The following is a 6,100-nucleotide window of genomic DNA, read 5'->3' on the forward strand; positions in this document are numbered from 1 at the left end:
ACGTCAACAAAGATGTTTAAAAAGAATATAAAAACAAAATTGAATGAATATATTGTGTAGTTGCATTGATTTACTGGCTATAGTTCAGTTTTTTGTATTTTTGAATATGTGGTTTATTGTTTTATTGGGGTTTAACATCCCAAAGCAACTCACGCTATTAGGGACGCCGTAGTGTAGGGCTCCGGAAATTCTGACCACCTGGGGTTCTTTAACGTGCACTGACATCGCACACTACACGGGCCTCTAGAATTTCGCCTTCATCGAAATTCAGCCGCCGAGGCCGGGATCGAACCCGCGTCTTTCGGGTCAGCAACCGAGCGCCGTAACCACTGAGACACCGCGGCGGGGCATTTCTGAATACATGATATTGCTTTGTACAAACATTCTGTAGCATGGTATTTATGTTTTTGATGCTTGAGCATTGTTGTTTTCTCAGTAAAACCTGTATATGTGCTTTATTACTACTACTACTATTACTACTTTCTTTGACTATTCTATTTAGGCGTGCATGGATATCACATGATATACTTGATTTATGCTTGTCTGTGTAGCATGTGCACTAGAGGTGTGTGTGCTGTCTGTATAAGGGAGCCAAGGCATGGTCAGGCCTACCGCGTTTTCCTTTGGCTTCCCCTTTATTTTTGAAAGAAATAATCACCAGTTCCAATGTGCAGCGCAGTAACTCCCTAGCACGGAAGAATAAACAAAATAATGCGACCAGTGTCCTTTAAAACGCCGAAATTCTGTCCAGCACCCTTTGCTCCCGCAGCAACAGGAGTCACATGACCCCTCTTGGGGCACAAGATCGATGCTAGCGCCATTCGTTCCAGTGGTGGAGCTCGCTCTCAATAGTGATGTCCCTTTCAGGTACCGCCTTTCGTGTGAATGCTGCACAAGCTGGAGATTCCTGCAGGTCGGCGATGTTAGGCACATTCCTCCTTGACGGGGTCCTCCGTGTGAACACCGCTCTCTTATAGCGAGTTGATGAGGCCCAGATTCAGGGTGGCATTTCAGTTGCGCAGCACGTAGATGATGTGGGCAACCAAAAGCAGCCATAACGTTCCACGGAATTCAGTCGGCGGAGAGGCCAAAGAAAGTGCAGGCTTTATTGTTTGCTTATTATTATGTGCTAAGAGCTCGCACTTCAACTGATTTTTGTGCCCACGCTGTTGTGCTCATTCGGCATTGGTTCTTAATTTTGTGAAGCGATGGTGTTAAGAACGTTGGTGTTTAGTTCTTCCGGCCGGCCACTTTCTGCAGGCACAAGTTTCAACAAAAAACGCCTCCTTTGTCGTGGTGTCCAATTCACCATCGCTGTCACTGTTTTCTGAATGCAGAGGTGCATCCTAGCGCTTACACGCCAGATTTTCACTCACTTTTGGTTGCGAATCGCAAAACTACCTGTCGCGCAGGTTGGAAGACAGCTCCCCCATGTTGTCCTGGGTAGCTCGGGAGAATGGGAAGACGAAGAGGAGAAAGCGTTTATTTATTGAAGAATTTTAACAATTCATACATATTTTCTAATTTCAATAATCCTGCTATTCTACTTTGTTTTTTTTTTTTTTTTTCCCGCACATATACCTCCTTGGCATTCACCACCATACCTTGGCCAATCCCCCCGCGTGGGTATGCGCCATTTTCATGTGCAGAAGAAGAAGACAAAGAAGAAGAAGAAGAATATAAGGCTAACAACAACAACGTGTAAGTGTGTGTATTTTTCTTCTGTTTGGATCTGCACCAAACTCTGTTCAGTCCCTCACCGTAGGTATGTACCATTGCTTCAGATGCAACAACAACATGTGAGCTTCCGTAGGCAGTCGGCAGAAATGCATTTCTTCGGTTTTTGCAAAAGCGTTTCGCGCGTGTATGTGCAACTTCGTTTTATAACCATATCCCCCACCATTGTTGTCTGCAGTGCACAAATGATGGGCCGTGAAGTGTGAGGGGGTATTTATGTTTACTCGGGGCTCAAACTATACCTCCGTCCTAACGTGATAACGAGTTAGAGAAAGCAGATATCTGTAGATGTTTGCGTCATATATATAGACGCAGGCTGCTTAAAATGTAACTGACCAGTCTTGCGATCATGTAGGTTCCACTTCAGCATTTTTTAACCTGACATCTACACACTGCATGTTAAGAGGAACAGAAAAGAATATATTTGGCAGGCTATAATTCATCTATCGTATAGAATGTTCGCCAGAGTCTGGATGGTGTGAACGGCAGTGAAGTGGTAACCGCAGTTAATACAACCGAAGAACCTTGTGACACATTTGTTTTAATTAGAAAATTTGCGCTATTTTCTAATCCAATAAAGCACATAACGGGACACGAAAAAACACAAGTCGTGGACCATCGGCGAGCTGCTAAACCATCTGTTTAGAAATTGCGAAAAGAAAGGATTGAACTGAACCGAAAGATCTGCGTTGCAGAAAGTGGTATTGTTACAGTTTGCTTACTTCGCCCAGCTGAAGTCCAAAAGAAAATAGGAAAGTTTTATTTTTCTTGTTTCTTTGTTTGTTTCATTTTGATGCCTAAAATGCAGCAAGAACAAAAGCCCAGTTGTGTAGTTTGGCACACAGTATCGCTTATACATGCATTTGCATAACAGCTATTCATGCAAGCAATTCTCAGCTCAATACTTGATCACTTTACGGGGCCATCCAACCGAATTATCAAAGGTGGGGCAGAACTAAAAGAACTTGAACTGGTTAATGCGATCACTATTTCTTTTCTTCCTGTAGTTCAATATTTGCCGACTTGGGACAACTTGCCGTAAGTATACGAACATTCACAACAGTCGTACCAGTTTTAAATTCTGTTTCAGAAGGTGATTAAATAACCGTATTCACTGGATTTAAACATATAAAAAGTGTGCATGCATCCAGCCCATCAATAAAACCATCATAATGCGTTAAAGATGTAATTTCGAGCTCGCATATATTCAACACATGTCTGTCTGGGAAAGTACAGTTGCCGGCCCTTTTTTTCAGGTGACGCAGTTTGGTGCAGCTTTCACTGTTCAGTCGCATGCGCTGTAGCATTCCACATACTGAAAAAGCCAGTGCATAGCTTCGCATACAGTTCTGGCCAGGACGCAACTCATCGCCGGGTCTTGCGAACCTCATTCGCGCTCGGCAGAGCAGCTACACCAATAGCCAAGCTGCTTTTTTTGATGCAGTGAAAACTCGTTAATTCGCATCAACGAGGATCGAAAACTAGCTCAAATGAAGCAGAACTTGCCCAATGGGAGCCGCTTTAATGACGAGGTTGACATTCCTCGCGGGCTGGCATACGGTGGCCGCATCCAACGTGCACTCACCGTCGTCGCGCGTTCTTTGCCACGCTATAGCTACAGTTCGTAGAGAGCCGAGTTCCATCGTGAAGAATACGCAGAGTGGGAGTGGCAAAGCGCGATGGAGGCGCAAGAATGAAGCGCAAGGTTTGAGTGTCGGCTCAGCTCTGAACACTGAAACTGTAGATTAACGTACGTTTGGAGTTTTTTCGAAGATACCTTTAAAGCATCCTTTAAAGCATATGCAGAGCATCTCGTTAAAATATTCCCTAGAAATGCAAGTCGTGCTTGCATGACGCGATAGCGTAATGGATTAATGCCCACATATGCAGAAATTGGTCATTCTCTACTTTACATCCATAGATCCCTGGGAGTCCTCATACCACTCCTGGCGCAGCGGTTAAGCGATGCGTCACTGCCCTGCGATGGCAGGTGCTGCCACCGGTGCGGCTTGTGCGACTCGGGTTGCTCTTCCCGAGCAGCCTCTTGCGTCCAGTCATTAACTGCCACCTGCCAAGGTTGTGATGATGTCACAAGGTCACGTGACCTAGTTGGCCCACCTGCCTCCTAGGTTGCTTCTCTGGGGATTTTTGGTGGATTTTTCGCTCACGGTCGACGACGTCGACGTCAGATTTTCTGTGACATGAGGTTTTTAATGTTATCGCGTTAAAAAGTTCGCAATGTTTACGCTATGCTTCTTAAATGGCTGAACACAGTGGCAACTGTGTGCAATTTGTAAGTATTTATTCACCACCCACTGTATCCCTCTACCCACCCAACCGTTTCGCGCCACCCTGCTCAAACCACTGATGTCCCCACACTTATTACCCGAGGAATGCGTATATAGCAGCGCCAGCACCCTTCACCTCCGAGACTGTCGAAGCTTTCTGTTCCACTCCTAATGGAGAAAGGAAAACATAGAAGTGGTCCAGCTATCCGAGCTGTGCTGCAGAAAGCGTGCCGGAAGTCAGGTGCGTTTTTTTCTTTCCAGGAACAATGGGATATTTTGGCTCAGTAGTCATGGCAATGACGTCTGCAGAAAGCTCACCTGAGAGGATTTCCGCAGTGGCTGCTGCCCTGGGCTGCTTGGACTTGGCGTATGCTTGGGAGTTGCTATAGCAGAGTACACGCCAGTCACTCTCGGCTACCTGATTTGTTTGTTTGGTGATCGACGGGCATGACGGAGTCCTAACTTCTGACTTAAAAAAGAAAGTGACGTAAGGTCCAACCCTCAATTGTTTATTTCCTTCGCGCCACTCGCCGAGAACCCTGCTCACCCACTTGCTACGCGCCGTTGTGGTCTCGTGGTGAGCAAAGCGACCACGCAGTGCGAAGCGTCCGTCTCTAAGCTCCCCCTTGCACTCTCGAGCTCGATCGAGCACCCATCGTTACGTAATTCGCGTGCTCGCCCTACCGATCCGACTCCGACAAGACCTCAGCAGCACCATCCACCGGCCACGCCCACGGTGGCCGCGCAGTAATTTGCATTGCGCACAGCTCCCCCCAGACAGGCGCAACGCGAACCTGTGGGCCACGCATATGCCCCAGGCGGATGGCTAACAGAAACAGCTCCCGCTGGAAAAGTGAACGGCTGGGTGCCTGGCTTCGATACGCATATATGCCCGGGACTCCGGACGAATTCTTGGAGGTATGTGGTTGCTATCTTCGCAGCCTCCGCTGACTCGGCCTTCAGCACAGAGCAGCAGACGTTGTGACTATGTCTTTCTACTTCTAACTCGTAGATTTCAATCCGGTGCATTATTACGGCACGAAACGAGCATACCAACTGCGCATTGTGCGCTATTGTGTAGTAGTAGTTTAAGACATTTATTCCGACAAAAATTACGGGCCAACGAGCCAGGTGGTGATGGAAAGGAAAGGAAAGGAAGGGAAGGGAAAGGAAAGGAAAAGGAAAGGAAGGGAAAGGAAAAAAAGGAAAGGAACGGAAGGGAAAGGAAAAAGGAAAGGAAAGGAAGGGAACGGAAAGGAAAAAAGGAAATGAAAGGAAGGGAAGGGACGGGAAAGGAAAGGGGAAAAGGAAAGGAAAGGAAATGAAGGGAAGGGAAAGGAAAGGAAAGGAAAGGAAAGGAAAGGAAAGGAAAGGAAAGGAAAGGAAAGGAAAGGAAAGGAAAGGAGGTAGAAACCCGCACTAGAAGAGGCAACTGAAAAGGTTCGCATAGGCAGAGGTGCAGTTGGGGCAGGAGACGTCGGATCGATAGCGATAGAAAAAGAGACGGGTAGGGTTTACGCGGATCGTACGCTTGATATGTCTGCTAATGCGTTGGGAGAAAAACGCGTATAGCACTTTTTTCTGTTGGTGAGTAGTGCCAAAAAGAAAATAAAAAGAAAAAAAGAGTCACTAGCTAGCAGTCGTTCCATGTTCAACATCGTTATACTTTGGTTAATGAGATGAACAAAATTTGCTCACGTTACTCTTTCCAAGACACATACGGCAAAGTAAAATGTGAAAAGGATGCCCGGTTTACAGCGACGGCTGACGACAGCAGTTTTTTTCTTGTGTGCATCTGTGCAGCAGTGCAGTGATGAAGTCACCTACCAGTGTGGATATACTGTCAATAATACTGGAAGTACTACCGGCACCCACCGCGGTGGCTAAGTAGCTCACTGGCTGCGGCGTTAGGATGCTGAGCCCGGTCACAGGCCTGAATCCTTGCCGATCCCGCTGAGCGCGGGATAAAATCCTGGTCGCGATGGTTGCATATCGATGCAGGGGAGATGTAAAATCGTCCATGTGCTATGCGGTGTCGTGGCACGTTAAAGAGCCCCAGGAGGTCGAAATTAACC

This window comes from Amblyomma mixtum, chromosome 3 (genome assembly GCF_055824585.1).
Source record: "Amblyomma mixtum isolate Tamu chromosome 3, ASM5582458v1, whole genome shotgun sequence".
NCBI lineage: Eukaryota > Metazoa > Arthropoda > Arachnida > Ixodida > Ixodidae > Amblyomma > Amblyomma mixtum.